Consider the following 27,751-nt stretch of genomic DNA (forward strand, 5'->3'; position numbering starts at 1 on the left):
CCATTCTGCTTAAGTGGGCCATGGCAGGTAATAAGATTTAGCGAGGAAGCCACAGACATAAGGTTCTGATCTCACTGTGCCGAATCAGTTACCTGGAATAATTATGCGGCCACTTGCTTTGGTTTAGGGGCTCTGTCAACCAAACTGCTTCCCTGGCTTGCCAGAACTCTCATGGAAAGCAAGCCTCCTGCCACATTTGGAGTTATCTTTTACTCTTGATCCATCATTCTCTCATAATTTAGCCGCCTGACATTTTTTTATTAGGTATTTTCCTCATTTACATTTCCAATGCTATCCCAAAAGTCCCCCATACCCTCCCCTCCCCCCCTACTCCCATACCCAGCCACTCCCACTGTTTGGCCCTGGCATTCCTCTGTACTGGGGCATATAAAGTTTGCATGTCCAATGGGCCTCTCTTTTCAGTGATGGCCGACTAGGCCATCTTTTGATACATATGCAGCTAGAGTCAAGAGCTCCGGGGTACTGGTTAGTTCATATTGTTGTTCCACCTATAGGGTTGCAGATCCCTTTAGCTCCTTGGGTACTTTCTCCAGCTCCTCCATTGGGGGCCCTGTGATCCATCCAATAGCTGACTGTGAGCATTCACTTATGTGTTTGCCAGGCCCCGGCATAGTCTCACAAGAGACAGCTATATCAGGGTCCTTTCAGCAAAATCTTGCTAGTGTATGCAATGGTATCAGCATTTGGAGGCTGATTATGGGATGGATGCCTGGATATGGCAGTCTCTAGATGGTCCATCCTTTTGTCTCAGCTCCAAACTTTGTCTCTGTAACTCCTTCCATGGGTGTTTTGTTCCCAATTCTAAGCAGGGGCAAAGTGTCCACACTTTGGTCTTCGTTCTTCTTGAGTTTCATGCGTTTGGCAAATTGTATCTTATATCTTGGGTATCCTAAGTTTCTGGGCTAATATCCACTTATCAGTGAGTACATATTGTGAGAGTTCCTTTGTGATTGGGTTACCTCACTCAGGATGATGCCCTCCAAGTCCAACCATTTGCCTTGGAATTTCATAAATTCATTCTTATTAATAGCTGAGTAGTACTCCATTGTGTAAATGTACCACATTTTTTGTATCCATTCCTCTGTTGAGGAGCATCTGGGTTCTTTCCAGCTTCTGGCTATTATAAATAAGGCTGCTATGAACATAGTGGAGCATGTGTCCCTCTTACTAGTTGCCGCCTGACATTTTGACATTTTGGCTAAGTTGCCCAGGATGACCTGGAACTCACCGTGTAGCTCAGATCAGCCTTGAATTTACACCAGGACTCTTGCTGACTCGCCCTCCTACATGATGTCATGATAAGCATGGACCTCACTCCCAGAGAATAATTTTCATTTTGTGGGCAAATCTTCCTTCTGACTGCGCTGACTCTGTGGCTCTATTAAAAGATCTCTGCTGAGAGCTGTGCAGTGGCTTAAACCTCCTTCCTTCCACTTTGAATCCTACCCTGAATCCCTCTCTCATCATTTTCTCTTTTTTCCTACCTTTCTTTCTTACCTTATTATTCCTAAGGTTTTCACTTATGCACTTCTCTGTATTCCTGTCAATCTATTCCCCATTAGCTAACTACCTTTCATGTTATGTATTTAATAATTTTATCCATTGCATCATTATACTTTCTACTCATCCTGAGAAACAGTATTAGCTCTACAGTTGATGCCTTCTTCCCTACTATATCACAGCCCTCCTCCCCAAAGATAGCCCTCGTCTTCCACTCTATTATCCTGCCTTTTTATGCTCATAGTATGATATATTTTCTTCCTGTGCTCAGCCTGGCCCAGTGATATTTTCTTCCCTACTGGGGCTATGGTTGGGAATGAGGCACATGTTGAAATGAGAGGACCACCTTGCTGCAGCTAAAGTAACAGGAGTTGGGGGCAGATGGATAGGGAAGCTCTTTCACCACAGAGCATGGCTGCCTGAATTGCTCCTTACTTGAAGGTCATGTTTTTGTTCAGATGGTCATTTCTGATTCCTGTTAGACTTCTGGATAGGAGAATGGTATGTTCCCTGATGCTTTGTTAAGTACCTTCTCAGGACCAGTACTGTCCTTGGTAGTGCTTTCTCTGAGGTAATGCAGAGTCTCCTTTCTTCACATCACAACTGCCTTTTCATTTGGACTGAAAAACTTCATTTCTCTTTGTAATGTATTCTTACATCAGGAAGGATCTTTGTGCTTTCAGTTAAGGATTGTGTATCAGAACTAGGTTTATACTCTCTGCTTTTCAGTGTGTTTGAAAGATATCACATTCACAGAGGAGTTTGAAATACAGACCTAGTGGTACCTCGGTTCAGATACTCGGTTGGTGCCCTTATACAGAATAATTTTTCTGAGCCTCAACTTTTAATGTGCAAAAGTGAGCATCTTAACTCCCAAATGTATTTATGAAATGATGTAAGTGCTTGTTGACATTGAGAACTGAATAAATATTATCTAGTCATGTGTTACCACTCTGACTGTATAGTGTTTCTCATAGGTGCGTGCACTTGAACACCAGGTTGCCAGACAATGTTGGGGAAGGTCTTGGAAGCCTTAAGAATCTGAGAAAGTGGGTCACTAGGGGCAGACTTTGAAACTTATAGCTTATCCTCACTTTCAGTCATCTGTGTGGCCGCTGCTACCGTGTAGCCTCCTGGCAGCGTGTCTTCTCCATGACAATGGATTGTCTTCTCTCAAATTATGAGACAAAATAAATCTGTCACTTCTTAGGTAGCTCCTTGTCAGTTTTCCAGTTGCAGTGATAAGAAAAGTTAACCAATACACCTTGATAACACAGCATTTCACACTAAATCACGATGTAATGTGTTAAAGGCATTTATTTGGGAGCAGAATATGGAATCTGAAGGCTCCTGGCTTGTATTATATAGCTCAGGGAGCCTCTCAGAGAAAGAAGAAACTGATTCTAATCTTAGCATTGGGATGAAGCTGCTGGAGGAAGTGAGATTCAGATGATGTCATGTGGAAGGCACCATTTTCAGGGTCTTTCCTACTCGACCATACTTTATGGCATGTCGTAAAGGATACCTCTGTCTCTACAGAAGGACCTGTCACCAATTCTGTTGGTCATCTTTGCTTGCTGATCAAGCAGGTATGGTTAAGTATGGCATTATTCTCCTAAGAGCAGGCCAGAAGAGTTTGTAAAATGTCTAAGATTTCATAATAGATTTCAATTGGTCAGAAAAACAGCACAATTGAAGAACAATAGTTTCCTGTCAGTGGTTACTACTCTATTGAGTTTTCTGGGAGTAGAGCTTTAGTTCTCTGAAGTCCAGGTGGTACCTCCCTCTTCTGGGTAAGACAGAACTGAGCGCACACTGTGTCTGTGCCTGGGTTCTGATGGTTTCCTAAGGCGACTTATTAATAAGATGACTACACCAGTGATGACCGAAACACCTACTTCCTGAAACAATGCACTCATATCCTGGAACTGAGTTCTCCTCTAGAGAACTGATAGCTTAGAGGTTTCCATGATATTTCCCACCATAGAAGGCCTGTTTTCTAATGGGTGTACTTTTCTCATGACTATACACATATACTTTCTTTTGTTTGTTTGTTTGTTTGTTTGTTTTTCGAGACAGGGTTTCTCTGTGTAGCTCTGGCTGTCCTGGAACTCACTGTGTAGACCAGGTTGGCCTGGAACTCAGAAATCCGCCTGCCTCTGCCTTCCAAGTACTGGGATTAAAGGTGTGGACCACTACTGCCTGGCCACATATACTTTCTTTAATAACTTAATCATTATAAAAACAGTGTAGAATTTGAAACTTCAGTGGGACAGATGATGGCATGTCTACTTCTGGGGTCTTTCCTGGCTTCTAGCACAGTGATGTAGACAGACATTCTCACTGAATGAAACCTTTCAGCACGGTTTTTGCTGTTGGTTGATAAAGGTTTTGCTTATACCATTCAAAAGTCTATCAGAAAGGTTAACAGCAATTTATTTTCAACCTTATAAATTCAGCTTGTATATTTTAAATTAAATTGCAGCAGTCTATGCTCTGGAACAACTATATATAGTTAAATATAGAATTATAAGAGACATAAGTATTTGCAAGTAACATGTGACATCATAGGCAATATTTGTATAAAAAAGTTAAGCTTGGGAATTAAGTCAGAGCTTGCAAATACACACCTCAAGTAATTTCTTATAATTTCAGTCTATTTCGTTTCATGTAACACATGGTTATTATTATTTTATATTGCTTATGACTACATTGTACATATATTATCTCCTTTCTCAAACCTCTATTATAATGTTAAACTTGTATATAAACATAACAAATTCTTCCTAACTGGCCATGTGCAGTGATTTTTCATTATGTGCTATGTTGGGGTATGATAGAGAACAGAGTTGAGTCTTTCAATTTCTTCCACTGCCTGGCTGTAGTTTTCAATTTTAGTTGACATGCCTTTCTTATTTATATCAGTGTGACTTTACTGTGTCATAGAGATGCTAACCTTAGAGAGATGAAGGTTTTCTTCCTCTTTTCTTTGTGTGTCTGTTTCTCTTTCTCGGTTTCTCTGTCTCTTTCTCTCTGTCTCTCTCCCTCTTTCCCTTCCCTTCTCTCTCTCTCTCTCTCTCTCTCTCTCTCTCTCTCTCTCTCTCTCTCTCTCTCACACACACACACACACACACAAACACCTGAGTACAGACAAGATTCATCTTTAGACAAAGAAGGATGGCTAATTAGGGAATATGGATGGAGAGCAGGAGAAATAGTCCTTCACAGGGAAGAGATCATCAACTAGTTACTTACTATCAAATGGTCAGCCCTGAAAACATACATACATCATACAGACTGAGCAGAGCTCTGTTTATGTGTTTAGGAATGTATGTGTGTATGTATATGCATGTATATGTATGTATGTATTATGTATGTATGTGACAACAACTAATGAAAGAAGAGGCCATGACCATGAATTTGAAAGGTAACAAGAAGTATAGTAAAGAGACTGAGGAGAGGAAAGGGAGGGGATAAATGGAATAATTATATTATAATCAAAAAATAATTTTAAAAATGAAAAAAAAATTTTTTAAAGTTAAAAACATTTAACAATAATAAAAAACACAACAAAACAGCAGTAAAAAGGAAAAGACAAAAAGACGAATTGACTGCTCACCAAGGTCAGGCGAGAAAATGCAACTTTTATTTTCTCAGGGCATTAAAAAGTTTTATGTCTAGCCAGTAGGTAAACAGGAAAACAGTAAAGCAGAAAGACAGACAGTTTAACTCCTGTATCCTCCTGGAGATGGGAGAAGTATGTTAGGAGGAGGTGGATTTGCAAGAGGAAGTTGTGAGAGTGAGCCTGGCAGGAGAAGGAGAAGAAGCTAATTGGAGATTATCTGGAGATAAACTGTCTGAGGCTCCCTGGTTCCCCCCGGGGGGGGGGGGGAAGGGGGGAGGGGGGAGGTGGGGGGGGGGGGAGAGAAGGAAGAATTGGCAGAAGAGAAGTGTGTTGCAGGGGCAAGATCACTAACACTGTCTTTGAAGAAGACTCACAGGTTGAGGGAAGTTCTTAAAAGAAAGGATGAAGCAAGGCCTCGGAAAGGGCTGGGAAGGCATCCACTGGGTAAACACTGAGCAGAGCAGACAGCTTCAATGTGAGGGCCAAACTAATTAAGTCTGCATATATCTTGTTAGTGTCTCTCATTATCAAAAAGACGGTCAGATGTCTTCCGAGGTTCTAGAGTGGGCAAAACTCTCAAAGTTTGCAAATTTGAAGTAGAAATCTCCCCCATGATCTGTGCTTGCTATGAATTTATTGGACCTCACTTTTATTCCACAGTCTTGAACTTGTTGAATAGTCACAGGCTTCTTTACTGATGCTGAAATAAATTTCCACTCTGGAAAGTAAGCCAGAGAAAAACCTTATATGCTATATTTCTGTGTAGAAACTATATTAAACACTTTTAAATCAGCTACATTAAATATTAATCTTCAAAGGAATTAAAAACAGCATGACAAAAAAAGAATGGTTATATATTTCCTTGTGTGTATATACGTACATGTATGCATATGTGGTGTGTGTAGTATAAATATATGGGCACCTGTATATGTGGATGCACATACCTCTCTGTATTCACAGAGAGGCCGGAAAAGAATACTGGGTGTCTCCCTCTATTGCTGTGTCCCTTATTTCTTTGAAAAAGCGTCTCTCACTGAGCAAAATCTTGATGGTTTTGGTTGGGCTTATACCCGGCAAATTCCCAGGACCCATCTGTGTCTGATCTCTGCCCCGTCCCTCAGACACATGGTCATACCCTGTTTTTTCATGTGGGTGCTGGAGATTCAAACTTGGGTCCTTATTCTTACATAGCAAGTTCTCTAATCCACTGAGCCATGTGCTGAGCTCTGACGATATGTTTTCTAAGTGTTTCGGTGGTCCACAGTGTTGCACATGAGTGAACTCATAACACACACACACACACACACACACACACAGTACATGAAAAAAGAAACACGACGGGTACTGGTGGCACACGCCTTTAAACACTGACGGGCACTTGGGAGGCAGAGGCAGGTGGATTTCTGAGTTCGAGGCCAGCCTGGTCTACAAAGTGAGTTCCAGGACAGCCAGGGCTATACATAGAAACCCTGTCTCAAAAAACAAAAACAAACAAACAAACAAACAAACAAACAAACAAACTAAAAAAAAAAAGAAAAAAAAGAAAAAGAAAAAAGAAACAGTTAAAAATCTCCCTTCCTAGTCAATGTATGGTGAGGCTGTGGTCGGGGCAGCTCAGAAGGTAGAGCCACCAGTTGTCTCATCTGTTAAGCCATTTGCCAAGGACTTCAGCAGTCACCAGGTCCCCTGAGACACTCATCTGCATGTATCCCGTGTGTGGGTTTGTCTTTCTTCTCAAGATATGCTTTGATACTGTGTGCCTCATAGAAGCACAGAGATCGTTTGTCTGGTGAGAGAATCTCTGCTTCAGAAACACGTCAGCATGTTCTGTGCACTGACCTTGAACTGGAGGGAAGGCTGAAGGGTATATTTATGGCAGCCATGACTCTTAAGGAAATAGGCGATGTCAACCCCAGACACTGTGAGGCATATATCAAATGTAGTGTCACAGGTGTATTTCTGGCAAGCTCTTAAAGCAGAGTAGTTTCTGAAGGACAGGGCTTTCACTCCTCAGATCAAATAATGACTGTGGATCCCATTGGGGCAGTGTTACCTAAAGAAACCTTCAATTCAAAAAGCTGGGAGTCTGTGTGTTGGAATTGGACAGTATTGCTAATTTGTTGGAAAATCACTGCAGCTTAAAGGCCGCAAGATGCCAGTGAGGTTTTATCACCTGTTGCTGTTGTAAAAGCTAGGCACATCAGCATCCTTTCTGACTTGTGAAAGAAGGAAGGGACACGTGTGGTGTGTAATCCCTAGAGGTCTGGAGATTGAGTTTTGAGCCAGTCAAAATATTCTATAGGTGATTAAGACATGAAATATCAGTTGAATGCTAGAGTGCTTACCTCAGTTACTGAAATTATAGAACTGTTGTTGTTGTGAATGGTAATGTGATGTGTGCACTATTCTATAGACAATGAGACTTCATGAAGTTTTCTTCCCTTTTTATCACCTTTAATCTGCTTTGCTGAAAGGAGTCCTGTGCCTTTAAGGACATGGACAAGGACATTCACATCTCGGGACCATAGTATAAAAATCCAACATGTTTCTTGCGGGTGTTTATGTGCCTAATTAAGGAAGAATTTTATTATTTCTTTCTCAAAGTAATACGTAATTAGACATAAAATGAAAGAAAAAGGAAGTCCCCTAAACTCTGCCTTCTGCCAGCAGATGTGGCCTGTTGCCATAGAAACATCTCTCTCATCTCAGAAATGATGACAGAGCAGAGTTCCAGTAAAGCAGGTTCTTTGCCACATGCCTAGGATTTAGTGTTTGCTTCCCATAAGGCAATTCTGTCTAGCATTGTCAACAATGTCAACATTATGAGAATGTCCCCAAACATCTGTTAAGTATTGCTTAAAACAGGCATTGGCATCATGAAAGAAACGTGTTAGCTTTTTTCTGCAATCTTATGAAGCAAGGATAGTGTTCAAACCTCCTTTAGTGATATTCCTGCTGGATAGAGATGAATCATCTTGGTCCTGATGACAGCAAGAGATGGCAGCTGGCTCCATTGTTTTGCAGAAGAGTCATTTTTCTGGAGTGTAGACAACAAAATTGTTTCTGAAAAGTTTGTGGCATCTCTCAGAAGAAAATGTTGGTGCAGCTGGAGAGAGCCACTGCTAAAAGAAAAAAAATCTAGGTAAATAAAAAGAAACCACACAGGAGGAACTGCAGCCAAGCCACAGAGCCCTCTAATCTTTTATGGGAACAAATTAGGATGTAGGGCAACCACTTTAACTAAGAAGTAGTTATTATTTCTTTTTACCGGACTTTTTTTCTGCCTTGCCCATTGTTCAGCTCAGCGGGCACAGACCTGATGGTTCTGTGTTTGATGTTTTATGGAGTCATTTAATAATATTTCTGCTCCCCCTGCTCCAGTTTGCAGCAATAAGATATACCACAGGGGGAAAATGAGATCAATGGAGAATTCAAGTTCTTATGCCTGAGTGATAAGTACTTTAGCCTAGTCCCTTCCATTGGGTCTTAAGCTGTGTTGCTAAGCTGTTGTTCCCAAGCTTATTGGTAGTCATAGAATCCAGTCCTATACTCCACAGATGGTATTACTTTAGGATGTAGAAGTGTCTCAAGGAGCCAGTCTTCATAACAGCCATGTTGGACTAGGTATGGAGCTTCAACAGCTCCTACTATGGTGGGCATACGGCTGGAGTCATGTGCTAGAGGCAGCTGGTAGTGTTGAGAGCCACTATGTCAGTGGTGAAGTGACTTTGCACTAAGTAAGCAATTATGGGAACTGTGTGGAAGGAAGCACAGACAAGCTGAAGAAGGCACAAAGACTGGGGACAATGCAACACCCCGGGAAATGTATATTAGCCAGATAACTTGGTGTCATAAATATTTGGGCTGAGGCTTAAGGCTCAGTGACCTACCTTGATGCCTGGCTGTAGGTCCAATTCCCAGCACCCCCCAAAAATAAGTAAGAAACCCAAGGTGGTCTAAGTGTTTAATAAGTTCTTATTGACCTTCATTGGTTGCCGGTCCTCTGTGTTTCTACATTACTGGTACCAATGAGAGGTACAAAGGGTATTTTAAAACTAAATTCTGGCTGAATCTACACCATTGAGGGATGAGAGAACAGGAAGAATAAAAGTGAGTGGCTCCAAGGTAATGATTCAGGGAAGGTATCCTGGAGGAGGAGTGTGTTGAGCTTTGGTTTGAAGGCTGCAATGGTTAGGATTTGTAAGGAGCAGGTAGTTGTCTATAGTGCTCTCATGGAATTTTTTATCTGATCTAAATACTGGGTTAGGCAAGTTACCTACATTTTCTGTGAGAGTTCAGTCTGGTCACTTTTGGTAAAATAGAACAATCTAGCAAATAATTATTTGTAGTTAGTAAAACTCCAATGGTGTCTTTTGTCTTTGACATTAGAAATTGAAACCTGGAAATTTGTAGTGCAGTTAGAAGGTAGAGAACATTTCCCTTGTCTGAACTTCCAGGGTGGGGCAGTGTGGTATGGCAGTGCATATATGTAATCCTAGCACTCTGCAAGCTGAGGCAGGAAGATCCCAAGTTTGAAAGAAGCCTGGCCTAAGAGTAAGACCCTACCCACCCCCAAGACATCCTATATACTACTTCTAAAAGATTTTCCTTGGATAGGTCAAAAATTAATCTTCCAGAAAAATTAGAGTATAGTTACACACTGGGGCTTATGGGAAAGAGAAAAGGAAAACTAATAATTGGCAAGTTAGTTACAGATAATGGTGTGCTGGTGACATTCACAGAACATCTATGACAAGTATTTTTATGAATTGAAGAAAGTACCGACTATTTTCCAACAGTTTTTTTTCCCCCCCTGGGGAGAGGGGAATGAGGTAGTGAAAAATTGTGAGTATAAAATTTTGGATATATTAATTCACTTCATTGTAGAAGAAAAGCTGTTGTTAAAATAGACTAATGTTAAATGTAGAAAAATTTTATGTGCAGATGAACAAGGCTTTTTCCTTTGTTTTACTTTATGCCAAATGCTGATCTGGGATAAAAGTGGTGTATAAGAAATAAGCAGTTTCAGCCGGGCAGTGGTGGTACATGCCTTTAATCCCAGCACTCGGGAGGCAGAGGCAGGCAGATTTCTGAGTTCGAGGCCATCCTGGTCTACGAGTGAGTTCCAGGACAGCTGGAGCTATGCAGAGAAACCCTGTCTCGAAAAACCAAAAAAAAAAAAAAAAAAAAAAAAAAAAAAAAGAACAAAAAAGAAATAAGCAGTTTCAAAGATCTTCATCAGCTGCTGTGGGCCCCCACTTTTCAACATCCTGGGATGGGGGTTCAGGCAGGCAGCCCTCCCTACACACTTGTAAGAGAAATCTGCCCCTCAGATGGCTTGATTTGTTTTTGGATTACTCTGCTTGTTACAGAGTTCTTAGTACTCTGTTGAAGAAAAGTTTACCTCAGGGAGAGTATTAGCTGTAATAGATCAGAATGAGCCTTAAAAACCGATCAAGGTCTCGTCACTACCTAAACCAGTTAAGTCACTGGGAACGGGACCCAAGCCCCAGGGAGTTTCAGGGACAGCCAGGACTGCTAACCCCTGCACACTCTCCCAGAAGCCTATTAAATCTTAAAAGGCTGCTTCCTGTTTCACCTTCTCTTCCCCAAGGACATTATCTCGTGGTCTCCACAGGAAGAGGCTCACATGGTTGAAAGTTTTGGAAGATGAGTGTCGATTTGTACTGACATCATTATAACAGCATGCATCTGTTAAGAAAGAAAGAAAAAGAAATACAGTCAGAGTAACTAGAATTGTATTCTGGGGGAAAGAAGCAGACAAAACAAAACTTCTTGCAGGTCTATTTATGTTCCTTGTAACTTTCTTTCTGTATTTGAATATTTATTCATTAGGACCCCCAGGTCTATGCAGTTAGCATATGAGCATGTTGATTTGAGAGCATGCTACCTCAGGACTATGGGGCTCAGAGTTTCATTGGGGTCCATCATGTTGTGATGTTTGTCTTTTATGATTTTGTAATGATTTTAAAATAAACTAGAGTTCAGGCAGTGGTGGCGCATACCATTAATCCCAGCATTTGGGAGGAAAAGGCAGGTGGATTTCTGAGTTCGAGGCCAGCCTGGTCTACAGAGTGAGTTCCAGGACAGCCAGAGCTATACAGAGAAACTCTGTCTCGAAAAGCAAAAACAAAAAACAAAAAACAAAACAAAACAAAAAACCAAGCCAAAACAAAACAAAAACTAGATACTTCAAAGAGGAAGCACATACCTGGGTTGACTTAAAGGGACATCAATTGTTCAAATACAGCCTTTGAAAACTGTTATAAACTGCAGGATGTAATTTTTGTTTAAAGATCAGGCGATAGAAGTAGAAATTATGACATGACTAGTATTACAATATGGGTTCCTTTTATGACTTATGGACATTATTTTATCAGGTAACTTAAGGCAAACATAGCCTGGTGTTCACAAGTCCTGCAGGGTTTGAGGGTTTTATTTTGCCTGAGAAATTTTGTAAAAGTTGAATTTCTCACTATCAAAATGAGAGCCTGTGGCAGGTCACTTGTAAAGTGTTTTTCACGCTAATAAAGCAAAGTGCATGGGTGAGGCTGTGTAAGCTGATATATTCCCCTGTCTTCCCAAACAACGCCCCCGGACCACACAGAACATGGGGCTCCTAGACTCCTAATCTGGGCACTTGGCTGAGGATGGACCAGGCCATCCACAGACCAGGTACTTTGCTGCTGGGATAACCTAAAAATGATATCAACAGTGACTTGGGCAAGAGTCTAAAGAAATTGCAGAGAAAGCAATGGGGGTAAGGAAGATACTGGAGAGGATGCAGGTCTGGAGAAGAGAGGCCTGCTTACAGTGCACATCACAAGCTGTGGTAGAGAACCGTACAATACATTGGTCATTAGTAGGTGGTCTTGCTTTTTTTTCCTGTTAGGAATATGAAATAGTTCATCTCCATTTCAGTCCCATTTATCACTTCAGGTGTGCAGGCAGCTCTGTCTTCTTTTGGTTGGGGCAGTGGTGGTGGCGGGCAGTCAGGAAACAATGCCTTCAGCAGGTGACATTTCTCTCCATTCTCTGCACACATCAACCCTAACTTGCCTGGTCTCCAGCTACAGTGGGAAGACCTTGTTTTGTGTGTGGTCTGTGGCTCCATGACAGCGTCCTCCTCCCGGGTGTGTTTTATGTCTTGTCTCACTGCCAGCAGCAAATTCGGATCAGGTACGCCTCTTGTTCCCCAACTCCAAAGTGCTACATCATGAAATTTCAATTTGCAGTGCCCCGTGGAGGTGAGGCAGCCAGGAAGTGAGGAGAACCATGCCAGTGACAGCCACAACTCTGCCCCTGCTCCCCACATGGCCATTTCAGAACTCAGGAAGAACAATTCTCCCCAAAGCCTGTTGGCTTCTTTTTATTCTTCTAATCCCTCTGTGAGACTGTGTGGAACGAAGCCCCGTACTCCATGATCATTTTCCAGCTGGGTGAAGCTCCAAAACTGTATTCTGTGCCAATACCAATTATAGTCAGGGCTTCTTATTAATAACAGAGTTGAGACATGCAAGCTGATATTGAATATTAATTTTCTCTAATAAGAAGGCCTGGCTGTTTTATTGTGGATACGACGCTGTTTTCTTTCTTCAGATGAAGACACTGGCACAGAGCCTCACCTGTCAGGAGACTGAGATGGTGCCCCTGGCAGGAAGCTTCCAATTTTCTGGGACAGCGTTTCCCACATTCTTGCTTAAAAGCCTAGACCCAACTCAGAGATTTGGCAAACGGAGCAAACAGCTCTTGGATTGAAATAGAGCTCTCTGAGAATCAGAGATGAAGCAGTGTGGTCATAGCAGGTGTGTTTTTACAATTTCATTTTTACAATTTCTGTGTTTAGTTTTTTTCTACACATATCAATATTTAAACAATGGCTTATTTAATCTAGTCTAAGTCCCCTTAGGAGAGTTACAGGATCTTAAGAAGTGCCACTCACATTCATATGCATGATCTATGTACTGGCTCACTGCATCTAACACATCTAGCACTGCATCTGAAAGATTCCTTGGCTGGTTTTGTGTCAACTTGACACAGGCTGGAGTTATCACAGAGAAAGGAGTTTCAGGTGAAGATATGGCTCCATGAGATCCAGCTGTAAGGTATTTTTTCAATTAGTGATCAAGCGGGGAGGGCCCTTGTGGGTGGAACCATCTCTGGGCTGGTAGTCTTGGATTCTATGAAAAAACAAGCTGAACAAGTCAGGAAAAGCAAGCCAGTAAATAACATCCCTCCATGACCTCTGCATCAGCTTCTGCTTCTTCATCACCAAAGGAAGCCAGGACTGGAATTCAAGCAGTGTAAGCCGAATAAACCCTTTCCTCCCCAACTTGCTTCTTGGTCATGATGTTTGTGCAGGAATAGAAACCCTGACTAAGATAAACTGGAATAATGAACTATTAGATAATTATCTAAATCAATCCTCTAAGTTGCTTTTCTTAACAGCGTTTTAAAAAGGATAGTTGATATCCTTAAAAACAGTAAAAAAAAAATCACTTATTTTAAAATATTTAATTGTCAATTTTATATCGAGTCCATCAATCTATCAGTTCACATTTGGAAATCCTGCATAGTAGATCAATGGGTCTCAGCGTCCCATTAAAACTACCTGGAAGCCCACATGGGACAGGTGGAATCAGAATTTCTCTGCTTCCAAATCAGAATTTCTTCAACTTTTTTATTGAAGCATAATTAATATACAACCAACTTTACATATTTAAATGGACAATTTGACAGTTTTCAACCTAATGTAGTCACCTGTGCACTGTGACCATAGTCACAATTAGCATCCCACCCATGGCTTTAAAGCCTTCTGGGACATTGCTAAGTCCAACCCACTGAGAAATTTCCCCAAGGGGTCTCAAGATCACAAGCTGCTGACACATACCACTTGTAGCTGTTTGGGTGTGGGCAGACGTCTAGTTCAGTGACTGATACAGAACAAATGGTGTGGGCAGGGCTATCATGGAGCTGGGTACTGGAAGCAGGTCTGAAATCCTGATAGTTCAATAGTCCCCTAATCACAGTGAAGACAATGAACTTTATAGCTGAATTGTCCTCCATATTATCAAGTGTCTAACAATTTTACTGGCTGTTTCTTAGTCAGTACTAGTAAAATAGTATATCTTTAGGAAATGCAGTTAAAAATCAGCCAATCGGGATCATATTAATGTTCAGTGTTAGGGCCCTGATTAAGTGGATATGATTTTTTTATATTGTAAACTATTAAACAGACACTGAAACTGATTTTATAGGCTTAGTGAGTTGGGGGAGTTAATTGAATAAGTGAAAGGTTGTTAAATCATGGGATAAAGGATATCACTTATGTTTTATTTTTTGATTGTTGAGACGGGGGTTTTCTGTGTAGCCCAGGCTAGCCATGAACTTAAGATGCTCAGACCTTTGAATCTGAAGTGCAAGATATTATTACCATACACTGCTACAACCATCCAGAGAATGAATACTCATTCGGTTGTGGCAGAGAAAAGGAGATCCAAAGAACATTCAAAGTCCAGTTTTTTAAAAAAATTGAAAAAAATTCAGGCATCCACAAATGCATATTCACACAAGCAAAATAAAAGACTTGGGAAGCACACTGACACATTAAAAATTACTATATACAGTAGCAGAAGGAAAGTTCTATTTTAAAAAACCTGGACTTTTCATATTTCATGACATTAATTAGAGGTAAAAGGTTTTTGAAATCAGTTGCAGAAGTCTTCCCATGTAAAGATGAAACCCCCGGCTAAACTAAACAAGAAGGGAACACAAAGCCTTAGCATTCCAGTTCGGAAGCACTGGGCAATACCCAGGACTCATTGCTTCTTGGTCATTTGCATAAATGATTGCCGCTAAGCAAAACAAACAAATCCTGTTCACGTTGGAGTTAGTTCACTCACTTTTATTTATTGTTTTTTTAAGAGTCATCAAAGCAAATTTGTTTTGTTTATTCTAATAGGCTCAAGTTCAAGGTTGCAAGGCCCTTTCTACTCCTGTTAAAGTGTGATGGCCTTTCATTTCATTTTGACTGACTCCAGCTGTTTCTCAGAAAGGAGACTGGGCAGTATGCAAATCAGCTGTTGTCTATACATTGGCCCATCACAGAAAGCCTCACTCAGAAAAGCCTTCTCTCCAACATGGGAGAAGACTTACAAAGAGCCCACACAAGACGTAGCATGTTGAAGCGATTCCTGTGTTTATGGTGTGTGTGGCAGTATGGCACGGAGTCCCTCATTCTCTGTGCTGTTCCTTTTTCCCAGCCCTCTACACTGGGTCCTATCCCTGTTTGCCAACTTGGACTTTCATTTCTCTCTGCTTTTCCTTGTTGCCTCTGTCTCCTCAGCCTACAAATGTGTTCACGTCTCCTGTGGCCTAAAATCACTTTTCATCTCTGCTGCTCCCTGGAGTTTCCATTCTGTTTCCCCTCTTTCTTCCATTGCCAACATCTCCGAGAAGTTGTCAGTGTTTGCTGCCTGATTCTGGCGTGGAGCACCCTCTCTGCACCCTCCACTACCCAAGTGCCGAGTCTGCCTTTCATGGTGATTCTGGCAGGCAGACTCTTGCTTCATTTTCCTGATTTAGGGCAGGACTTTCCTGTGATCAACATACTCTTCCCTTTCCCTTTGAATTCCTAGGACTTAAATTTGTGATATCCAAGGATATCTCTTAATTCAAGAACATGGAAAGGATTAAGCCCTATCTGGAGATGAAGGACTAGAATCACAGCTTCTAGGGAAGGCAGGACAGGAAGATTAAAAAGTTCAAGATCCACCAGGACTAGAAAGTGAGTTCCAAGACTAGCTTTGGCAAGTTCAGAAGACCATGTCTCAAGAACAACCAAACGTAAAGAGAAGGCTGCAGATATAACTCAAGTGTAGAATGTTTGCCCGCTGCCCCATACTGAGACAGAGACAGATTTATAGATGTCCCTGGCTTTCTGCTGCAACACATTTTTATTGAGCATTCTGTGTTGGAGGTATATAACTCACATCTAAAGTTAATAGCTTTGGGGATGGGAAGATAGCTCAGTTGGTAAAGTGCTCTCTTTGCAAACATGAAGAGCTGAATTTGACTTCTAGAAATCACATTTTAAAAGCCGGGCATTCCTGTTATCTAGCACCCAAAATAAGACCTACAGAATAATAACACCAGTTTATGTGCTAAATAGGATAGGGGAAGTTTTACAAGGCTTACCTTATACATGAAGCAGGAAGGGGATGGTTCCTGAAAGAGGAAGAACGGATCCGCCACAGTCCTCTTTCAAGTTAGCCAATCTAAAGTGGTCAATCCTAAACACATGTGCGTGAGAGCAATGCTAAATGGACTCGAGATCACACACACACACACACACACACACACACACACACACACACACACATACACACACACACACACACACACACACGCGGGGGATGGGTAGGGAAGTATGTATAATGTATTTATGTGTAACAATTTTAGAAAAGAGTAGGAAGAATATGGGAGGTGTTGGGTATAAGGAGAAGGAAAAGTAGAAATGGTGTACATAGGGTATGCATGTATAAAATTCTCAAAAAAAAAAACCTCTATAAGCTTTAAATATTGAAGGGTTAAAAAAAGGAGAATGATGGTGTATATTGTAGCCCAGTATCAGGGGAGTAGAGGCAGAAGGACCCTTCAGCTCGTTGGCCATTCAGCTAGCCTAGCCAACGTGTCAAGTTCCTAATCGGGGAAGAACCCTGTCTTTAAAATCAGGTGACTAGAATGTGGAGAACAATGGCTGCGATTGTCCTCTGGCCTCCACATATGCATGTGTATGTATCCACCTGACCACTCACACATGCACACATAAAAATATATGTAAAGTCAACAGCTTTTTTCAAGCTCAAAACCTCGAGTTTTCTTTTTCAGTTAGAGACGTTCACTCTTTACATAGTCTTTGTCTGTGCATTTATTTGTTGACTTGCTTTGGCAGAAAGATATGAGCCCATGTTTTAATATATCAGTATGTGGCATTCTTGTAATAATGATGGAGGTATTGTGAGAACTAAGAAGGGTTGGTTTGGGAAGCTTTTAGGAGGTGATTCACTGACGATTGGGCCACTTCTCCCTGGCTCCTCTTTCTTTTATCTCACCTTCAGACATACTCAGAACAAGGAATACCTCACAGAAGGGTGAGTGCAAATGCAGCTAGTGAGTATGTGCAATGCAAACTGGTGCTTTACGAGCCTCTCAGGTGTCCCCTTCCAAACCATGAGCTGTGGAACTTACTCCATGCATGTCAAGGGCCTATACTGTCTGCTTCACCCAACCAATGCATTCTCTCCACTGATTTTTAAAATAAGCAAGAGTATACATAGCCAGCTTCAAGGCAGCAGATGGTAGTTTTGCTGCAAGCATTTTGTGCTGCCAAGTCACCCACACGTTCCCTCACCACAGCAGAGAGGGGAAGGGAAGAACTGCATTTCCTTCTTTTCTTGGAATCACCATCATTTCTCATCTCCAATGCCAATGTCTACTCTCAGGATTTACAAGAGAAGAAAAGTCTCACTGTTTTGGAAATGCCAGAGAACGTTCCAAAACGCGCTTAGGCATTTTCCTAGCAACAGATCCAACAGCTTCTCCCACAATCTTCTGGGTGGCAGAGCTCTTTCTGTCACTTAACTAGCCATGCAACCTTGGCTCAGGAGTTCAGGTTCTGTGCCTTAGTGTTGTCTTCTGGCAGGTAGGATGATGAAGATGCCTATGTCAAAATGTTGTTAGGACACTCAAATACATGCATTGGAATCCAGTAGCCCTCAGAGTGGAGTAAGCACTCATGGGTGTCTGTGTGCTTCTTTTATTTGCACAACCAATAGAAGACGTTGGGTCAGTGGAAGAGATGTGCACTAAGAATAAGCACAAGACATCTTTGGTCTTGACTTTGTCACTTTCTGTCTGTATCACTAGGAAGCTAGGGAAATATAATAATATATATACTATTTCTCTCTCTCTCTCTCTCTCTCTCTCTCTCTCTCTCTCTCTCTCTCTCTCTCTGTGTGTGTGTGCTTGTGTGAGTTTATGTACACCATGTGCATTCAGAAGTACATGGAAGCCCAAGAGAGGTCATTGGATACCCTGGAACTGGAGTCATAAGAGATTGTGAGCTACCATGTAGATGCTGGAAATTCAATGCAAATCCTCCAAAAGCTACGCACTCTTATCCACTGGCCAATGTGTGTTATTGTTGTTGTTTGGTTGGTTTAGTTCTTATTATTTTTATTCCTTTTATTGAAAATAGATTCTTTTCTTTTATACAAAATATCCTAATTACAGTTTCTCCTCCTTCTATACCTCTCAGTTCCTCCCCACCTTCCCCCTCCATCAGATGCCCTCCCTTTCTGACAGGCTCCATTCTCGTTCCATTCATTTGCCTACAAATTTCATGATGTCATTTTAACAGCGGAGTACTACTCTATTGTGTAAATATACCACAGTTTCTTCATCCTTTCTCCATTCGAGGGACATTTAGGTTGTTTCTAGTTTCTGGCTACTGTGACTAAGCAGCAACGAACATAATTGAGCAGGAGTCCTTCTGGTAGGATGAAGCATCCTTTCGGTATTTGCCCAAGAGTGGTGTAGCTGGGTCTTGAGGTAGATCGATTTTCAACTCCGAGGAACTGCCATATTGATTTCCATCTGTTATATTCTTTTAGTGAAGCATGCCTCAGTATTTCCTATTCACACTTGTAAATTTTTTATTTCCATAATTCTATTAGTTTGGGTTTGCTTCTTTTTTTTATTTTCAGGCCTTGAACAGTTATATTCATTTCCTTCCAGTGTTTAAGTTTTTATGCATTTCTTTAAAGAATTTATTCGTTTCCTCTTGAGTACCCCTATCTATTGGTTTTAAGGTCTTTTTCTTGTACTTTTGCTATTTTGGAGTATTCATGGACTGCTGTGGTAGGATAGCTGTCCTCTAGTGGAGACACATTGCCTTGGTATATTGCTTGTGTTTTGACATTGGTATCTAGGTATCTTGGATTGGGATGATTATATGTCTAGGTGATGATTTATGGGTTTGTCTTTGTTGGGTAGATGTTTGATCCTTGGTTTTTGTTTCCTTTCTGGATTTTTCAAGAGCATGAGTCCTTCTGAGTGTTACCTGGTAGGGGATTTTCTTTATATCTGACAGTTGTGGCTACTGGTGGTTGCAGGTAAAATGTGTTTCTGGGTATTGGGTGCTTACACTTAGTAATGGGAATAGAGGTTCACAGAAGGGAGGTGAGCAGAAGGCTTAACCAGGAACTGCTTATGTATGTCATCTCCTTGGAATGGGTGGAGATGAGACTTGGGGGTTGGATCTAGAAGAACAAAAAGTGGCTCACAACCATTTGTAACTTCAGTTCTAGGGGAATTGATTGTTATTCTCTGGCGTCTGCAGGCACCAGGCACAGACCCGGTGATTCACAAACACACAAGCATGCTGCTTCCCAAGCAGTAGTGGTCTGTGAATTAACAGAGAATGCTTGCTGGAGTTGGGGGCTGAGATAAAGCAACAAATGGAAAATGAGAATATTAGAGCTGGGGAGGTGTGTGGGATCCACAGGAGGTGTGAGCAGAAGGCTAAGGAAGGCTGCAGCACGTGTTCTGTCACAGAGATAGGGTTGAGACTGGGGTTTGAGTCTGGAAGAGAGAAGGGAATGGTGAAGGTCTTCAGTTAGCTTGCCTGCTTCCCTGGCTTGCTCAGCTGGCCTGTTCATAGGATATGTCTGTTGGTGTTGGAGTCTGGGATACTGGGATGAGTTGGAGGAAGCAAGGTTGGAGAAGAAACTTATTGTGACCCATTGATAAAAGATGGGGCTAGAGAAGAAAGGGGAACTGTGGCAAGTTTTCTGCTATAGGCCTGGGAATGAGATTAGGGGAACTATATCTGGAAGAGGAAAATGAAGTGTGGATCTACCTTCAGCCTACTTGCTGTCCAGGCAGGAGAGGCTTTGGGACAGCAGGGGATCCCTGATGGGGTTGGAGGCTGTGATGAAGCAATGAGGAGGCATATTTGTTTGTTTTTAATGGGTGGAGAAAGGCACTGGATTTTTAGGATTAACTGAGAATGACTATAGAAAACCGAACCTTATAGTATGCTCAAACACAAAGTAGTATTTTATCACATTTTAGCAGAAGCTGCTAGGTTTTATTTCCAGTACAAGCATGTTCTATGGCTTGTATGTACATGTACAGGAAGAGTTGTTGTATAAACAGTTGAATAATTCAACACTACAGAGAAAAAGAGGTATGTCAGGAACTCCTTTGCCTGAGCAACACTGATGGTATCAAATTCATGCATGCACACTCTTATGTGCTCTTCTATGTGTGGAGGTTTATGGGGAGGGGTGGTGTGCACGTGTATGCAGGCACATGTGCAGGTCAGAGAAGAACCTCAGATGCCACACCTTGGGCACTATCCATTACTGTTGGTTTTTATTTGTTTTCATGGAGCCAAGGAACTCTCCAAATAGGTCAGGCTGGCTGGCCAGCAACCCCCAAGTCATGGGACTAAATGTATGTGTCACCATACCAGCTTCTTTTAAAGTGAGTTTTTGAGATTAAATTTATGCTCTAGAGGTAAGTACTTTACCTACTGAGCTATATTCTTATCCCTCATATGCTTTTGTTATAGGCTGGTGTAGCAGGCCTTTCAAAGCACTGAGAGCCAGCCTGGGGAAGACAGGAGGCTTCGAGTTAAACGTTGAAGAATGAACCGGGTTTCTCTGTGAACTGTCTAGCTAGACAGTGAAGCTGGAGACAGAAAACTGAGAAAACCTGAACTTAAGATGACCATGGGGCTTTTCACTGTAATGAGAGATTCCATGAGGCTTACTGAAAGCTAAATCAGACAACACAGTTGATATCTTAGGAAAACAATTGCATTTTGGCAGGGCTATACCAGATGACTTAAAATGACAGATTCTTCTAATTTCCACAATTGCCTCAGGGAAGGCTGAAACTAACCTGGCTCTGTTTCGCCAATATGTTTCTCAAACATGACTTCTTGGTCCACTGCACAGGTGATTACTGTAATAATGAATTCATGCTGACAACTTTCTTATTTTCTTTACTGTTGCTAAGATGTAACTCTTCTGGATTTTTTAGTCTTTAACCAGTTGTGTGTTAAAAGCTTTATCTATCAGTTTATGTAGCATCTTATATCAGTAGGATGATTTGTAGTATTGGTAATTTTTCATCATTAGTAGCAACCAAGACAGGGGGAGTACATTTATCTTTGTTTATTATCCAGTAGGTATTTATTCATTTTATGCCACTGTGGTATGAAAACCATTCTAGACAGTATACTCCTCATTTGTGAGTGCTGTGCAGGCAAAGGGCATAGCACACATGTTGTAGGACCAGAATTGGGGAGACAAATGCTTTAAGCATAATGGATACAAAATCTAAGAATTTTATTCTAACAAAAAGACCTATGAAGATATAAGAAAGATATTGATCAAAAGAGCACTCTAAAAAGACAGACTCACTCATAGTACCTGCTTAAATTTGGAAGGTTGGAAGGGACTTGACGGGTTGAGAGAACCTCAGGCACCATCTGCTTTCCAGTTCTCTTGTGTCTTTTCTGCTTCCCTCTGTATAGGTTCCCCAGGACCTTCAGTATCCTCTCCAAACTCCAGAGTAATACAGCTTAATTGACCAATCCTATTGTTACTTTCCTAAGACAGAGACTTTTCTGTGATGCTTTTTTTAAAAAATTAGGTATTTTCTTCATTTACATTTCCAGTGCTATCCCAAAAGTCCCCCATACCCTCCCCCCTTCCCCAACTCCCCTACCCACCCACTCCCACTTCTTGGCTCTGGCGTTCCCCTGTACTGAGGCATATAAAGTTCGCAAGACCAACGGGCCTCTCTTTCCAATGATGGCTGGCTAGGCCATCCTCTGCTACATATGCAGCTAGAGACACAAGCTCCGGGGGTGCTGGTTAGTTAATATTGTTGTTCCACCTATAGGGTTGCAGACCCCTTCAGCTCCTTGTGTGCTTTCTCTATCTCCTCCATTGGGGAACCTGTGTTCCATCCAATAGCTGACTGTGAGCATCCACTTCTCTGTGATGCTTTTTAATAGGCCCTCCAACTGCCTCAGACGGGAACCCATGAGCCCCATCACATCCCACTGTCAAGAAAGGAAGAAGAGAGAGAGAGAGAGAGAGAGAGAGAGAGAGAGAGAGAGAGAGAGGGAGAGGGAGAGGGAGAGGGAGAGGGAGAGGGAGAGGGAGAGGGAGAGGGAGAGGGAGGGAGGGGGAGGGAGGGGGAGGGGAGGGGAGGGGAGGGGAGGGGAGGGAAGGGAAGGGAAGGGAAGGGAAGGGAAGGGAAGGGAAGGGAAGGGAAGGGAAGGGAAGGGAAGGGAAGGGAAGGGAAGGGAAGGGAAGGGAAGGGGACCTCACTCCTCTGAGGTACAGGTATAGGATGAGAAATTCAGCTCTATGTGAATTTCTCAACATGGGATGAACTATAGACAGAGAGATGGTTAGGCTCCATATCTTGGAGCCTCCTGGAACCTAGGTTTTTATTTTACTTTTCTTACCATTCTTTTGTTTGTTTCCAGCACTGTCTAATGAAAATCACTCTTTTATGTTAATATTATTAAGAGCTCTAGAGATAACTGTGATGCAATGGAATTAAAATATGCCCGGGATGTCAGAGACAGAAATGGTTTTGCATTAGCTTCTTAACTAAATTCAATTTCATGTGTGAAATATTTATAAATCAGATTTTGTTATAGTCAGTAGCAACGCCTTCAAGAAAGGAAATCATTTGCGTAGTATAAATGAGATGTAATAGCACCCGGCAGCACAGCTCCCTCCTTCCGTTGATGGGAGATAAGTCTTAGAAGGTGTATTGTCTGAAGCTATTGCAGAGGACATTCCCGAGACTCCAGTGCCACGTTTAAATTCAGACATCCGATGCACTGAGTCTTGTAGGGCAGATTTTGGTGATGACTCTTCTGAAAATCGTCTGACGTGAAACAGTATTCAGTAGTCAATATTCAGCCTTGCCCAATCACTCCATAAAACATTAACCCTCATTAGCAAACAACAGACATTGCTTATGTATGCAGTCAAAATCCAAAATTACTGGGCAAGCTTCTGTTTCTGCTTTTCAACTTAAGAGTGAGTTGTCACTGAACAGACAAATAGACGACAAGGTCAGAGGACAGTCTGGAGTGTGGTCCTTTGTCTTACAGCTTATTTGAGACAGGGGCTTTTGTCTGTGGCTACATATGCCAGGTTTAGGTTGAGAGACTGTGGGGATTTTTTCTATCACAACTTCCCACATCACTGTAGGAGTTCTAGGATGGCAGACACAGACTATTATGTGTAGCTTAATAAGGTTCTGAACATTGCAACCCAGTGCCTCACTGTGCAGTGCTCTCCTACTGAGCTATCTTCCCAGCCTGCCCACACTATCAGTCTTTTTTTTTTTTTTTTCTCTTAAGTCCACCTAGAGTACTAGAGTGCAGATAGGGTTGAGAAACACTTAGCAAGCCCAAGTTCATACTATTGGTTATAGAGGGGCTCGAACTTCCAGCTTCAGCTAGTCTCCCTCTGGGCTGCCGTTCTGGTAACATCAGCTTTCTAAACAATCCTGTCTATAATTCTTCTTCTTTCTCATAAAAGAGAGGTATTAGAGAAATACACTATCCAAGCATTCCTGCTTCGTGGATTCCATTTAATTCAGCTTTTACTCTGTTAAATTCCACATTGCCTAACGAGGTATTTAATTTTTTTTTTTCTGTCTACAGTGTGCTCAGCAACCCCTTTATTCCAGGTTGACATCTTTCCTTATCACCTTCAAAGCCCACTCTGAAACATAATTGCATGGCTGAACTCTCTGACACTGTCAGCCTTGATCAAACGCTGAGTTCTTCATTGTTTGTTCTTTTCAGCCTGAATTAGATTCTTCTCAGAAAGAAGTGTTTGTGTGTTGAGGTGTTTGTAAACCATGGTGCATTACCACGTAGTAGTAGAGAAGAATAAGCGCAGGTACTTTTTTTCTTTTTCTTTTGATTCATGTGCACAGTTGTGTGCTTCTGTTGAGAAGTATTTCACATTTCTCTGCTGCACTGAAATGTAATTGGAATTAAGTTACCTTTTTTCATTATCCCTGTCCCTTAAATTGTTTAAAGTTCTTAGAATTACTAATGCTTGTAAATGCAATAATGTTCAATTGAAACTAATCACAAAATTTCGTATGTATCAAGTTCCCTTGTTTATTTTAGGTAGATAATAAAAGGAAACTCAACTTAATAGAATGAACTGACCCCCAAGAGTTTACATTCCTTTGTGTTTTTTTTTTTCCTTCTCAGGAATTTTTGTGCTGCTCTCCAGTGAAAGCCAGTACCCCTATTTGCTGAAGGCTTTTTAACCAAGGCTGCTTTCAGCTCTTGACATTACCCAGAGAAAAGGTGGACTCAGAAATCAGGGAAGCATTGGAGGTTTCTGACCCTGAGGATCTTCTGAAGGTGAGAGGGAGTGGCTTCTTTTTTGTCTTTAGTAGTTAAGTAGTTAACTATAGGTAGTTAAATTAACTGGTATGTCTGCCACAATCCATTTCTTCAAAGAATGAATGGGGAACCGTTTCTGAGAATTCTCTGTGTGTGACCATGAGATTTTCTCTGGGGAAGAATTGTTAGTGGTAAATGAATTGGAAGTTATTTTAAGTGAAACTTTGATCTATAAGGATGTATTTGAGCACATATATAAACTCTTAAGCACATCACTAAAGTAACAGCAACAAAACCCACAGTCTAGCCGGGTGTGGTGATATAGCTTCTGTCCTGGCACTTAAGGCAGAGGCTGTCAGAGTTCTGTGAGTTAAATGTCAGTGTGGTCTACATAGCTGCAGGCCAGCCAGACCACACAGTGAGCCTGTGTCTAAATATCAAAAACTCCACCCTCAAAAAAAAAAAATCAAGCAATCAAAACACAGTAGTAGTGCTCTATTTCTGAGAATTGCTATGTAGCTAGTGTTGGTCTTTATGCCTGCTGTCCCTGGCCTTCCAAGCTCACATGGTTTAGTTTATGTAAAGGCATATTATAAGCTCAAATATCTTTACATAATAAGAAAATCATTCAGTATTATTTCTAAATACTCATTTCCCCCCAATATATTATCCAACCTTTCAATTCTTTTCTTCCAGAGTTTATCAATAAACCTTGCTATGGTCTCAATCAACAATGATAGTGTGCACTCAACCAATATCTCTCAAATGTTAAATATAGATATTTGTAGTAAATATTAAATGTAACTATAGGTAGATCTGTTAAAAAGAAGAGAATGACAAGTCCAGTAAGTTGTGAACATATTGGGAGTACATTAAAGCCTTCAGCAGGCACCAGTGCATCTCAGATCTGGAGGATGATGTACGGTGAAGCAGGCTCCTGGAGATGAAGTGGCTTTTGAAAGATGATCAAAAAATGGATTTAAGTGGCAGAGGTGGAAAAGGTGCCCCAGGCCAGAGCAGAGGGGTACAGTTGTGAATCCCAAAAGGAAAACAGGGAATTATATGGTGATGTGGAACCTTAAGGTCTGGTGAGTGTGTATGTATGATGAGAGGGAAACACAGACACTCTGAGAAGCTTTAAGCTGAAACTCATGAGCATTTTGGGTGTGTTACTCTGGAGTGAGTAAAGAGAATCTGAGAGGGGTTAGCAAGACTGAAAGAAGGAAAGACTAATTTTTGGAATAGTCTTGGGAATATTTTCGAGAAATAGAATTTGAATAGAAGCAGGAAGCAACAGAACAAGAGCGTTATTTGAAGAAGTGAGAATTTGCTAGATTTGAAGACTGGTTGTGCTTGGGAGGAGGAAAAATCAGGACTTAAGACTTTTGCGTTTCCGACTGGGATGGCTAAGAAGAACATGATGGATAAAAGGTGAAAGCAGAATACTTTGGAGAAGGTAGGGCATCAAGGCAGGTGAGGACATCTGAGTAGAATTGTTTACCAGGTGGCTGGAAGGATCAAGTGGAGGTAAAAGGGGAAATTGGGTCTAGAAACATTGAAATCGTAGGCCAGCTTAGTCAGTGTTCTGTGGCTGTGAGAAACAGCCTGGGGAAGCCAACTTACACAGAGGAAAGAAAGATTTGGTTGGCTCAAAGTTTCAGTCCATGGTCACCTGGCTGTGTTGCTTTTGGGTCTGGGGTGAGGCAGGGGTTCATGATGGCAAGCACATTGTAGAATAAAGCTGCAAATCTCAGGGTGACTGGAAAGCAGAGAGAGCAGGGAAGGAGCTAGGATTCCAATATCATCTTCAATGGCGAGGCCCTGATGGCTTGACATCCTCTTATTAGAAAGGTAATAAGCCCGCCTCTACAGGCCCACAGGCTAGCCACTCACCTTAGCTATAAAGCTCTCGAACGACACATGCACTCCAATCCACTGTCCAGGGATCCAGCTTAGTTAGGAGAGTTCTAGCCTTGCATCTATGGAACCCTGACGTCATCTCTAATATCACAAAATATAAAAACTGAAAAGAAGTAACAAGATCCCAAGCAGGCAGTAACTACAGTTTCTTAAAATGTAATTCAATACTTAAGTGTTCAATATAATTTGTTCATATATGTAAGACACAACCCAAAATCTTATCAATTTCCATTTGAACATTATTTGTTGTTTCATTTATATAAGTCGCCGTAGGTTTTGTTTTCATGGCACCATAGATTGAGCTGTTTCCTAGGAACCAAATTGATAGCCCTTTTAGTTTGAAAAAAAAAAAAAAACAAACAAAAGAACTTTTAAACACTGTTTACAAACAACAAACCCCAACGTTTTAGGAGTGCTGCTATTCAGTGTCATTCTCCATTTCAATTAGTGCTATTTGCCCAAGTATAACTCTTTTTTAATATTAATTATCCTGGTCTCTTGTCAATTCCTCATTTCCATTGCCTCGTGAAGTATTTGAGCATTGTTTATAGGAGACCCAGGGCCTTTCTTGAATGCTCCAGTAGGGTGGTACTGAGTCCACCCCTTGGTATTCCTAGCATCCAGTCTGATCAGGGCTGACGGATCTGTCATAACAGAGGCCTCAGTGTCTGAGAGTGAGTCTCCCCTAGTTAGACTGCAGGCGCTTATTACTCAGAGCCTTCTTTGAGGGAATGTCTTGGGTAAGAATTTTAAATTCAAATAATACTTACAATTGTGCTATTTTGGGTCAATTTTATTGAATTACTGTGGCCTTAATTAGCTTAATGACTAATTTTCTTAAGATGTGCTGGGGAGTTACAAAACCTTACCATTGTAGTCTTTATAGTCCACTTCATTATCATCTTTCCAGGATCGGCTCATTTATCACTTTCATTTTCAAACACAGAAAATGAAATTAAGGCAGAATTTGATAAATGCTTTAATCCTAGCAGCTGGAACCAGTGACTGGGTTTCTTGAAACATTCTGGCCTTCCTCCAGAATCATATTCATTTTCTCTCTCTCTCTCTCTCTCTCGCTCTCTCTCTCTCTCCCTCTCCCCCCTCCCTAACCAAACCTTGTTGAATTGCATAGACTGAATTATCCATTTTAAAAAATTTAATCAAGAACCAAGAACTACTTTATACTGATGGCA

At 41.4% G+C, this 27,751-nt stretch overlaps 1 protein-coding gene across 48 annotated transcripts in view; it reads left to right on the plus strand.

The window, feature by feature from the left end:
- Positions 1–27,751, plus strand: part of Nrcam (neuronal cell adhesion molecule) — a 276,409-nt gene that overhangs the window by 34,614 nt on the left and 214,044 nt on the right. For 45 of the 48 annotated variants that reach the window (XR_381525.4, XR_003950054.1, XR_381526.3 and 42 more), the window contains exon 2: positions 24,501–24,656. The exons of the other annotated variants lie outside the window; for them this stretch is intronic. The gene's annotated coding sequence lies outside the window, so the exon portion shown is untranslated. The remainder of the gene's footprint in view (positions 1–24,500; positions 24,657–27,751) is intronic. 48 annotated transcript variants of the gene reach the window in all.

This window comes from Mus musculus, chromosome 12 (assembly GCF_000001635.26).
Source record: "Mus musculus strain C57BL/6J chromosome 12, GRCm38.p6 C57BL/6J".
In the NCBI taxonomy this organism is placed as follows: domain Eukaryota; kingdom Metazoa; phylum Chordata; class Mammalia; order Rodentia; family Muridae; genus Mus; species Mus musculus.